Below are 13015 nucleotides of genomic sequence, written 5' to 3' on the forward strand. Positions count from 1 at the left end.
GGGGTAGATCAGCTGTTTCAGCTTGATCACTAGTTTAATTGAGGAGAGTGCATGCAGGTTTGCGTTGTTAGGTCCTATCTGTAGGGAGGGGCTAGGCAATCCTAAAGTATAGAACAATAGTTGACTAGGAATGTTAGCAATCACAGTTATCTACATGGTATGGTATTTTCCACATTCACTTTTTGTATTTGTTTTTCTTCAGTTTGGCTCACCCTCTACCCACTGGTACAGGTGGTAGGTGCCAATTGGGCAAGGCTGGGTTAAAAGTAGTGGTGGGCGATACTGCAAAATTTGGTATCGATCCAATACCAAATACATGTAGGGTCCGTATTGCCGATACCGATACCAATACGATATTTTACTTTAAAAATACTTTTGTGTAGGGGAGAGCATTCATATTTCTGAGGTGAATGAATGATCAATTCTTTAGGCAATATTTTTATTAATGTATTGAAGTGCACAAAATTATTAGTTATTAGGCACTGTAGAATGAAACAGCGAGTCGCTGTCCTCTAAGCGTCGTGTGCAGTGAGTCACGTGACAACACAAAAAGAATCACAGCAGAGGAGCAGGAGGGGAGGTGGAGCAATGGGGCCAAGATGTGAAAGCGGCGTTTGCTCAGGAAGGTGGAAGACACAAGCAAAGTATAGTGAACGTAGAGGAGAGATATCTAAATTAAAATATCGATTCAATTTACAGTGTATCGATCAAAATACCAGCGTTGGCATCGATACTATCGATATTTAGATCGATCCGCCCACCCCTAGTTAAAAGGGCTTGAGGAGGAGTGCAAGAAGCTCATATAGGTGTAGGATGTCATGGATTGGCAGGTACATGTGTTAAGACAGTAGCAGAGAAGCTTGACATAGAGGTGAATAGTAAATACAGTAAAGCCGAACTCAATAGCATAATTAAAGCTAAAATAAAAGGAAAATGGTGGTCGTTGTGGGATACTGAACAATCTGGGAGACACCTGTATAGTATTCAAAGAACAGGATTGCATACAGAAGCAAGCAACACGAAGATGTGGTGTCCAGAATGAGGCTAGGACATAAATGAATGAATGGAACTTTATTTATTTATAATGAAAAAGCATGTTGATGGGATTTGTGAATTTGTAAAATGGGATTTGTTTTAGTCAAGAGACCATAGAGCATGTGATTAAGTATTGTCATAAATACCATGGAGTCAGACAAAGATTGATTTCACAGCTTGGGGAAAGCCAGCTGACATTAACGTTACAGGAAATACTGCAACGAGGATCTGGTGATGTTTTGTTTTCTTTTGTGAAGATAACTGGGTTAGTAAAAAGAGTTAAAGAAAGTGTAGGTTGACCTCTTGATCCACACTCCAGGCCAGATGGTGGCGGTAATAATCCAAAAAGCTGGTTGCCAACTGCCATAAAACACAAAAGAAGTACACAATAAGTACACAAATTGTGCACTTTAACCTTCACATTGTCGTCATCAGGTCCAATTTGACGTTTAAAAAAAAAACAAAAATTTAAAAATCTGAAATGTTTGTTTTTTATTTATAAAATTATTCAAAAATTATATATATTCTACACTATTATTTTTGCACTTACAATTCATGGTTGTTTTTAGTATTTAAAATTTAAATTGTGTTCAAAACTTTATTCTGACTCAACTTTGACTCTTTGAAGTCTCTGGCATTATCAATCAACATACTGTACCTTCCTCTAATATTAGTCTGAATATTTCATAATTTCTGCTTCTTTTTTTTTAAACTCAAAATTGGGTATTTCCTATGAATGATGATTATTGTCCATGATTTCCAAAAATAAGTGTAAACCTAGTGGTAATAACTTGGTGTTAGAGGTTTTTGGTGGTTGCTTCAAAAACATCAAAAATGTAAAAAAAAAGAACATGACAAACGTAGAAAAAAAGTGTCGAAAGGGATATAAATGTCAGAAAACCATCAAAAAGGTGTTCATTTTTAATTCTGACTCAGAGGACAACAAGTGCAAGGTCAACGGGAAGACAACACAAGGGTTAAAATCCCCCCCCCCAGTCTTCATACCTGACATTGACATTTTCCAAATGCTGTTCTGCGTGCACATCCTCCAACCATTTCCCCCACACGGCTGTGTGCTGAATGCAACAGGCCTCTGCGCCTTGTCAGCCTACTGGAGCATATCACTTTGAAAAGTTTACTCCTGCAGCCACTTAGTCAACTTTGTAGATAAGGACCCGGCGTTATCGCAGGCTCAAACCTCAGCTTCAAATTAAGCTAGTGGCCGTAAACAATATGCAAATCAGATCTGACCCGGTGCCAGCCAGCCACTCTGACTCTCTGAGCATATTCATGAAGTCTCCTTCAAGGCGACGTGCATTACAATTATGAGTTTGAATCACTCTGCGCCGCTCACACACCCAACCCACCACAATTCATTTCTAAGGACAGCCGCAGTCCTGCTGTGATTCATGTTTATATCCCTTTTAGATAATGCAACTGTTTAGCTGGATAGCGAGAGGGGGGGGGGAAGTATAACAGGAGGTCTTAAATGAGATGTGATTTACGTTGTATGTATATATTATAGAGTAAATGTTTTATTTTTTTTAAGTTACGTGGCCATACTTGTTGGCATAGACTAAACATTTTTTTTACTCAAGAGAAAAATTACTCAAAGTATAACGTGTGGCCACCATTCATTTTAATTTTCCTACTACAGACATACAAATACCATAATAACACACCTGCAGAGAGAAATGTATTAGTGTCCCACCAAAGAAGGTTTGAGCCAGCTGTTCAATACCATAAGTATAGCTATATATATTTCAATATTAAAGTTCTTTCATCGCTGCATGAACTTTTGTATCCATTATGTATCCTAATTTCTGTGCAAAGACTGAAGTCGGTGGTAAAACCTGAGCAGTCCACCTCTACATACCGTCGGCCATTATTTCTAAAGTATTGTGTTTTAAATATATCTTACCAAATGCTGGTAGTAAGCCTTGTGTCTGATCTGCCAGTGTATTCATTAACTGATAGTGAGCCGCCACCGCCGCTGTCACTGACAACAGCAAGAGTGGCGACTGTGACTAGGCATGCGATCGGCCTTGTGAATGTTTGTGTCGACAATGCATTATGTCCAAGTTTTGGAGGGTGTGGATTTGTTTCAGTAGCTTGTCTGGGTGATAGCGTGATTTGTGATTTTTGTAAAGAGTCTGAAAAGCAGCATGTCGGGAATTGGCTGATAGCTCCTTTACAAGTGGCTCTGTTAGCTGAAAGCTGCAGGATGGTGGGGAGACAGTTGGCTGTGTGTGTGTGTGTGTTTGTTTTTCTGCAGTAATAGTTGTGTTGTAATTAAAGAAACTCTGGAGTGTGTTCACTAACAATATCAGCCATGTGGACCATAAGGAACGGTCAGAGGGAGATAATCACATTGAGCAGTGAACACAGGCTGTACATTACAGGGTTAGACTGATGAGGCAGATATTGATCTTTGAATAAGCCCTTGAATCCCCATTTTCTCAAAAAGCGTTTACCACAATAACACAATCATACATAGTATCATCCTAGTTCATCAATTTTAAGCTAAAACTGAGTAAATTATTCAAACCCAATATGCCATTTCATCAAACAAATATCTTGAGCACCATATTAATGCATTTCCCTAAAATTAAGTCTAATATACAGTAACTTTGGAATCTAGACTGCAGTTTAAGTGTGTAGTTACAATGTATGTTAAAGGATTTTGATGGCGTATGGTGTTGGTGACCCCAGCGTTAAATCCTAACAACATGGATGACCAAATCCTGCAAAACTAATGACAGTAGCCTCAGATGTACTTTGTGTTTAGTGTGAATTAGCAAATGTTAGCGAGCGTACTAAAACACTAAGATGGTGAACATGGTAAACATTAGTGATGTCCAAATTAATTTTTACCAAACCCCTTTTTTCTGAGCCCAGTAGACGGCGCTCTCCTTTCGACAAAGGGTTGAAAGCACACTAAATTGCCATTTCTTTAACCTTTTTTTTGTATAAAGCTATTGTAGAAAACTATTTGACATTTAAAAACGTCCATTACAATCAAGCCATTGACAAAGCCATACAAAGCCAATTAAGACTACTCCACACAATTCTTTGATTTTGATTTTGTTCAGAAACTGGTGTTGTTGGGCGACTTTTGCTTGCAGAAAATCAACTAAAGATAATGACCTCTTCTGAACACTTCTTTTTTTAATTCAATATGTAACCGTGTGGAGGAGGGCTGAGGGTGGTGGGCAATCACAGAAGGCTTGTGTCATGTTTATGCGGTCAGTTGTCATTACTTAGAATTCCTCATGGGGGAGACTGAAACTACGCACTATAGCTCTAAGCCTATCAGCTCCATAAAACTCTCTGTTTTTCTCAGTATGACAGTGTTTACAGAATGATTTAGTCCGGTGACTTTTGCGAGCAGAAACTGAAGTGATGTGTTTTACGTTACCGCTGAACAAGAAAACAGCAACATTTAGCTTTGGAGAGGAAGAGGAGATAAAAATAACAATCTAATTACCTCTTCTGAAAAGTCTGTCATGTTTTTTTTTATCTTCCTTGATTTGAAAGGATAACCACTACAAGTGACTGTGTAGAGGATGGGTGGGGGATGTGCGTGATCACAGAGGGCTTGCGTCATGTGGATGCGCAGACAGTGTTGTCCTTACTTAGAATTCCTCATGGGAGAAACATAAACTACACCCTATGGCTTTTAAAGCAAGACTAGTTGGATCAACTTATTCAACTTTTTTGTATATTAAGCTTTATTTGGACATCCCCTTTAACATCTATGCTATGTTAGCATGCTGATGTTAGCATTCAATGGCCAAATGAAGCTTCTTGAAGCTTTCTGAACAATTGTCTTCTGTTTTCTGGGTCCACTAGATGGTGATTTTGGTTTTTAAGACAAAGGTATAACACAGCTGATGGCTTCCTCCATTTTAGATGCACTGAATGTCCGTTCTCTTGAAGGTAGTGGTGTCCAAATGAAGCTTCATGAACCATTAGTTGAACCAACTAGATGTCCACAAACTTCCCATGTAGTCTATTTTTAACACAACGCTGTGTCACCAACAGACCGGTACCGAATACAAACCATAAAAAGGGTGGCCCTAATGAAATTGCAAATCTCGGCTGTGCTGGGCTGACCCGCTGAGCCAAGACAAGCCAGCGCATGTGTGTAAATGTGTTATTAGTTTTATGCTTATAGTACACAAGGCCAAACATATATATTTTGTATTCTATTGATAAAGGACAACACACATTAATCAACATTTCTGTAAATGTGCCAGTGTTAGCCAGTTGCATCATTTTCAACCGTAGTCCTTGATTTTTAGACCATGGCAGCAGTAAGCAACAAATAAACATGAATGCAGGTTAAAATATACACACAGTAATCAAAATGGCACCACACATACAGCTAGAGCAGAAATATAAGCTTTTCTTTAGTATGCCATGCAGAGCTGCAGAAAGCAACATGACACTAGCAGAGATTACACATCAACAGTAGCTCCAGTAAATATAAGAAGCCAAGCACGCATCAGGACACGTTCATGCAACTCCGACACCAGTCAGCCATGCAAAGCAATAACAAGCAGTAATAAAAATTATGAAATAGACTATAGCACTCTCTCACTCTCTCTTGAGGACGGCGTTAATACAGCACAGACTAATAAGATGGTATAATAGTGAAAATACAAGTTAATTCTTCATACGTAGGAGGTGCAGTTTCTTATTTTATTTGGTAGCGTGTTCCACATATTGGAAGCTCTAACTTAAAAGCATGATTGACTAAAAGAGCTGAACCTGTAAGGAGTTCCACAGCAAGTAAGTGCACCAGAGCTATTAATCCTGGGGATATCTTTACAGTAGAAAAAAAGGATACGTTCTTCATATTCAAGTTCTCCTTCTACTACATTCACTCAATGCCTTTTTCACAGTTGAAATGTCCTCTTTTACAGTAGCTATTACAGCTGTGCATTCTGGTCTTCCTTTTATGCTGGTTCAATGTTGGTGCATGAAAAAGACCCATTTGATATGACTGTGAGAATGATGTCAACCCTGAAACGTACTGTTGATGTTTTTGATTGGTTAAATATTTTTCTCTGGCAGTATGAGCCTAAAAATGTATATCAGTTTTCAAAGGCCCACATCTGTCAAATCTAACACAGTAAGACATATATTTGCACACACACACAGACACACACACAGACCACTCTTTCATCTCCTCCAGCCATTCATAACAGGGTCAAGGGTACAAACTTTGATGGAGCTTTTGTTCGCCTGTTGTCTTCTAGCGAAGCAGAACAGCCAAAACATTACGGTCTTCTGCCAAAGTTGTCTTTCCCTCCAAGGACATGACCAGACCGCGTGCCTGCAGGACTCAACTCAGAGTTTATATAGATTATTCATGAAAGGAAAGAAAAAGTAGAAGAGGGAGATAAGGACAGTTGAGATCTAGTAACCCCAGATGTCATAAACCCAGATGTGTTTTCTCATTTTAATGGCCTTTGATACACTTGAGAATATAATAAGACGATCAGAATTGATTAGTCAAAATAAAAGGGTTGGTCCATTGACATAATGTTCTTTGAAAGTCGGGAGCAGTAGAAAATACGATACAAAAGTTATTTTTCTTTGCTTGAAAAAAACACTATAGCATTTTATAGCAAGTTTTGGGTCATGGTACTGTTTGATCTTCCATACAGCAAGAACAATTATTACAAACTATTTTGTAAAAGGAAATCATTCTTTTGTGACAAAAGTTGTCAGTAAATACTCACTGTGTTCAGGTTTCACACCGCTACGTAGCTCTCTGTAGCCCCATACATTGGTGTGTTCAGGTTTTACACCACTACGTAGCTCTCTGTAGCGCCATGGTGTGGACCGGTTTTACACCGCTACGTAGCTCTCTGTAGCGCCATGGTGTGTTCAGGTTTTACACCACTACGTAGCTCTCTGTAGCGCCATGGTGTGTTCAGGTTTTACACCGCTACGTAGCTCTCTGTAGCGCCATGGTGTGTTTAGGTTTTACACCGCTACGTAGCTCTCTGTAGCCCCATACATTGGTGTGTTCAGGTTTTGAACCGTTACGTAGCTTTCAGTAGACTCATCCATTGGTGGAGACAGCAACTTTTCATACCAGGTCCTATGTGTATTTTGACAATTCCGGTTTAGGCCAGCCTAGTCTATATCCTTTCTTTGTGTTGGAATTTTAAACTTTGGTGAATTTAAAAATTTGGTGACTGTTGACTTTTCCTCAGATCTCTGCAGGGTAAATCGAGACAGCTAGCTAGACTGTCTGTCCAATCTGAGTTTTCTCTCACATGACTATTTAGCAGCGGCTCTGTGCGTAGTTTAGGACCGCCCATGACCATTCGGATTGGTTTAAAGAAATGCCATTAAACCAGAGCATGTTTTCCTCTAATCCCTGAATGCCATGTGGAGTAGCCAGACCTTCTTTCGCACGCTTTGGAGGAGGGTCTGTCAAAGTGAGACTAGGCCGGCCTCACGAGAGAGTAACAGAGAGAGAGAGAGAGAGAGAGAGAGAGAGAGTACATTTAAAAAAAGTGCCCCATAACTGACCCTCACAATGTGTTGTTGTGCATAAAACAGGAAAGACATGGTAAGCTAGTTGCTTGCAAGGTAAAGTTATGGATCATAATGCTTACGAGCGTAGTTTCTGTCTCCCCCATGAGAAACAAAAACAGTAACAAAAACACTGTAGCCGCATTCACATGATACAAGCCTTCCGTGATCACAAACCTGTGCGCAAAAGTCGCCGGACGGCTCAATCTTCTGAACATAGCCATACTGAGAAATACAGACTGTTCTGTGGAGTTGTTAGACTTATTTAGCTTTGTATCAACTCATCTGACAATGGCTTAAATATTAACGTAAAATAAAGTTATAAACTAAAGCTTCAATGTAAGCATACTTACCCACAAACGAGTGTACCTGGCAGGTTAAGTCAGGCATCTTGGTAACTTGACATGCCCGCTGCTGCATGGTGTTCCAGCTTTCGCTGGTTGACTTATGTGGCGGGTGCTAAGTTTTAACTGTGATACTTTTGTTGTTTAAATGTTTTCATTAAGTCTGTAATTTTACTGAGTAGAATTTATTTTTGTCTTGATTGATTGGATTCCCTATGATTGCTTTATTTAGCATTTTATTGTATTAAGCCTGTATTCATATTCTTAGGTTTTGTTTTCAGTTTGTATTTAGTTTTGTTCTGGGGGAATATTAATTTGCAAATCTTGGCTTCCAGTGTTATTATCTTATCATTATGGCTACAGCTGTTTTAGTGCATAGTTTGGAGTAGAATAAAATTCTTTTTCATATATGTAGGCTACCGTAAGTGTGCCTTTGCTGTTTATTTATTGCAGTGTTGTGTGAACCCTTGAGAAACTTGCCTGAGGAGCCTGCCCAGTTTCAAGTTGGCTGTTCCATTTGAATAATTCCTCAATTTTTCAAGATTGTTTTAGTTATTTGTGGTCATTTATGTACATTTAGGTTTGATCATTGTTAACAATATTTGTTTTTCATATATTTAAAAGAAAATAAAATTTTTAATTGTGGACTCGTCTGTGATCAAAGGAACCCCTAGATTAGAGAGTTGAGCCAACAGGAAGGATTTTATTCATAGCCGAAAAATGGTGTTGTTGACATTTTGCCATTAATGAAATTTAGGAGTTCTCGTCTGGCTCAGTTACCTGAGTAAAATCTGACTAATATGGACAGTGAAAAAATAGTGAAGAATCATTACTTGGAGTTGTCAAATTATACTGTGACATGAGTCATTCAAATACTAATCCAGGCACTGTGAAGCGATCTGAAATCAATTGACATCATGGACTGCACTCAAGCAACAGTGAGCAGGGATTTGAAAAAGTGAATGTGCATTACTTCAACTGAGGGCCCAATGCACCCTAATGCACCTTTTTTATGGAACTGAGCCCGCAGAGACTACAACTCAATTAATCACTGTGGAACCAAAGCTAATCACTGGGTTGGGTACAGTGTTTCTTATCGGAAAACTAACGGGACAACTATCTTTGCAGACAGTGGTGCCAAGCTCAGCTCACCCAGCAGTCCAACAACTGTCCCTGAGTAATACTAATAATTATAATAATACATTTTATTTATAGGTGCCTTTCAAAGCACTTAAGGTCACCTTACAAGAAAAAACAATGTATGAAGTTAAAAACAATATAACCATTGTTCAAAAACAGGGCATGTTTGCGATGCAAAAAATCAGACCAGCAGTTGATGTCAACATATGTACAGTGGTCAAAGAGAATAAGCCTGTTTAAGAAAGGTGAGTATTTAGGTGAGTTTTGAAACTGCAAAGACAGTCAATGTTGCAGATATTCAGTGGAAGGGAGTTGCAAATGCAAGGGGCTGAGTGACTGAATGCTCTAAGCCTAAAGGTGGTCAAATGGGCGGAGGGTTGAGAGACGTGTATGGAAGTAGAAGACCTGAGAGTATGGGTGGGTTTGTTGATGAACAAATCATTGAAGCAGAGAGGAGAAACAGGCAACCAACCAGGGTTCCATGAAAACCAATCTGTATTCCTGCATTGCGGTTGTTCACACCTCCTCAACTCATCAATGTCCCAAAAGTCTGGATTTGTATAGTCTTCTTTCCCCTTATCTTAAATGTTGTGCCTAGTAACTGAAAGATTGAGATAATGTGTCTGCAAGAAAATAGATAGAGATTGACTAAACACATTGATCCTTTTTTTTTTTCTGTAGCGAAAGGGGACAGTTTTTAGGATCCAGGCATCTGTTAGGATGACTACCTCCCTTTTTGTAGATGCGGCACGTTGAACAAACGGAGGGGAGAATCATACTATCCAATTTTGTAAAAAAACTGCTTTGATACAGTAGGCCTATAGACTGCTCCACAAAAGTGAAATGGTTTGCAGTCAGTATTGAAGCACAAGTGGGTGATACACATAAGCTCCAGGGAATTCTATTCATGACTCTATTTTAGGCCCATTATTCTATTGTTGTGTTAGTGACCTAGCTCGCTAGTTTCATAACTGGTAGTCATGGCAGGATAACTTGCTAGAAGGCCCTGGGCCAACTATTAGCTGTAGTAGTGCTTTCCATTTATCTCAGAACTTGGAATCCGGTGCTGGGAATGACGTCACACCCAAGTTGAGTGCCTTCTATTTACAAGTCGGATTTAGTTTGTTAACTTTTGCTCTAGCCCGGTTAGCCATTGTCAGCGATACTAGTTGATAACAACGTCACTACAGTTTTCACAACTGAATATAACAGTTATCAATCCAGCCACGTTGGATTTTGAGTTCGGAAATCCAAGGGCAGGGGGTGTGTTTCCGACTTTGACCTTGGAAAATCTGAGTTCTGAGTACAAATGGAACGCACTATAGGCTCCTACTGTGGACCTTTTGGGCCGGTAAAGGATCTGGCACCCCAGAGAAGTTCCCTACTTCCTCCGGTTGGTAATCCAGCCGAGAAAATAGTTGATTATCTTTGAACCTTTTAGCTTGTCCCAAGTAAAACTATCCTGACTCAAATTGGATTTACCCATTTGGGACAATGATTTGAGTATTCATAAAACTGCTCATTTATTGACAGTGGTGTCAGACAAAGTTGCGATTACGTTGGGGGTCAAGCTTTTGCAGTTGCTGCCCCGAGACTCAGGAACAAGTTACCCCCTGATATTCACACTATTACAGATGCTATGTCTTTTAGGTCCAAACTCAAAACGTATCTGTTTAGTCTGGCTTTTAATACGTATCAGTGGTGTGACAATTTCATTCTTCTGTTTCTTTGTAACTTTTTCAGATTTTACTGTTTTATATGTTCACTTTTTTATTGTATGGTATGATATTTTTGCTCTTGGTTTCTTATGTTAAGCACTTTGTATACCTGCTGGCTGCTATGTAAATACATTCTGATTGATAGCTTGATTGATAGGGACATTCAGGTCTATATACATATATAATATGGTACTCCAGATGCTGCCAGTCCATCTCTCCAGCTGTACTCTGCTACATGCCTACACAGTTCCAGTCAGTCATATGTGGGAGCCGTCGGGTCTTATTGTGTTCACCTCTGAACTACTTGGCGAAGCGTTTCAGAAGGGAACTTTTACTGCGCTTGTTGAGCATTAAGTGCCATCTTGGATTTACATCCCCACGTCTGAAACAACCCATATTGGCTTCTACTGTTGATTGTTTGTTGTGAAGGACAACACATCAGTCCCTATGATGACAACATACATCATTACGCTGCTTCCATGCAACCATAGTGGCCCTAATCAATTGGCGAAGATAAGAGTGCTATGGAACATAGCGACGGATTTACAGCACCATTATGTCAGGAGAACTGCAAAGCATCTGTAAAACCACACAGAGGTCGGCCATTTCTCACTAAACAACGCTTGCTTTTCGTCAAACCACAGGTATATTGTTATTTCTTGTTTGTTTTTAATTCACTCTTTTCTCAGCCCTCTTACAATGTCTCAGTTTTTGCCTTACTGTTTACTTTAACCAACTGTCCTCTTTATTTTATTTTTTTGCTTTTTGCATGCTACTATTTCCCAGAGAGCAGTAATACACTATGTTGATCAATAAGAATGAGCCATAAATCTAAATGGAAATGCAGCCATTGCCTTTTAGTCTGTAAATGGATGTATTTTCCCAGGTCTCTAAAAGCACAGCCAGGTGAATTATAGGATCCACAGGGCTGTGTTGCTCTGGCAGAGCTGCCTTGCATACTGATCAGGCTGATAAAATGCCACAGCTACTGGACATATGGCAACACTTGTGGACACTCACACAAAATGAGAGGCAGATATGACAGCAATGCCAATAAACATTTGGTAGTGCCAGCTGCCAAAAGCTAAAATGTGCAAACTCATAATACATTTGAAGTTTGACAAACATGAAAACACGTATATATATTGATAAGATTATATGGAAACCAGTGCCTGCCTAGACACAATCAGGATACAACAGTACATTGACAGCTGTGCTAGCATCCCCTTAGAGCAAGTGGTGACTTTAATTTTAGAGATCTACACCTGAGTTTTCAGTTTTAAACTCCTGTCCATCTGTCCATGTATGGAAGCTCCATCACTCTCATATGCTCACACCAGCGCACTCATTTCCTCTCTTTCTCCCCCTTCTGAGAGGTAACAAAAACAGCATTCAAAAAATGGCAAAATGGAAGAGACTTGAAATAATTACTGAATGAAAACAGTATTATGTTAGATAAGAAAAAGCAAGAGCAGCAGAGTGGTGAGTATGACATGAATGTTGTGCTGATGAATAAGTGCTGTGGAAATTTATCAAGACTACGGGTAAACATGGAGTTGAGTACGTGTTAGGCGGCAAACTGAAACAGAAGCAGATCACAAAACAAAGAGGCTTCTAACAAAATTCTGAAAATAGACTTAAAGAACAAATGGCATCAAAAATCCGTCTCTTTTGAATAAAGGCCTGGTTGTCTGTGCAATTAAGGTACCTTTTAAAACAAATGTTTGACAGACAGACACACCTTATTTGCTTGTACAGCAACAAAAATATAGAAAAAAGTCTTTAGCTATAATCATACTCTCCCTTCACATCACCTGATGTTCCCAGATGTTGACTACCGCAGCCAGGAAATATCTCCAAACAGCCACCTGTCTGAAAGTGGTGACTTGCTAATTGGAAAAACAGGGTTTCTGACATACAGTAATATTAAACTCCTTTTTGTTTTGATTTCTGTAGGCCACTTTTGGCTGAAGCATTTCCTGTTTTCAATTGGTATTTATTTTGTTATTATTTAGCAAATGATATAAGATTCTATTTCAGACAATGACCCATTTTGCTCATGCTGCATATCCCACTAAGACTCACCTTCGAAATAAAGGATATATAGGATAGATCAACACAATGTAATTCAGCTCAATAAAACATCACACAAAATATCGCATCACACAAAATTCTTGTTATCCAAATACAATATACATTTTCTATAGGCTCAGTCTTTAAAAA

The sequence above is a fragment of the Etheostoma spectabile genome, chromosome 10, assembly GCF_008692095.1.
Source record: "Etheostoma spectabile isolate EspeVRDwgs_2016 chromosome 10, UIUC_Espe_1.0, whole genome shotgun sequence".
Taxonomy (NCBI): Eukaryota; Metazoa; Chordata; class Actinopteri; order Perciformes; family Percidae; genus Etheostoma; species Etheostoma spectabile.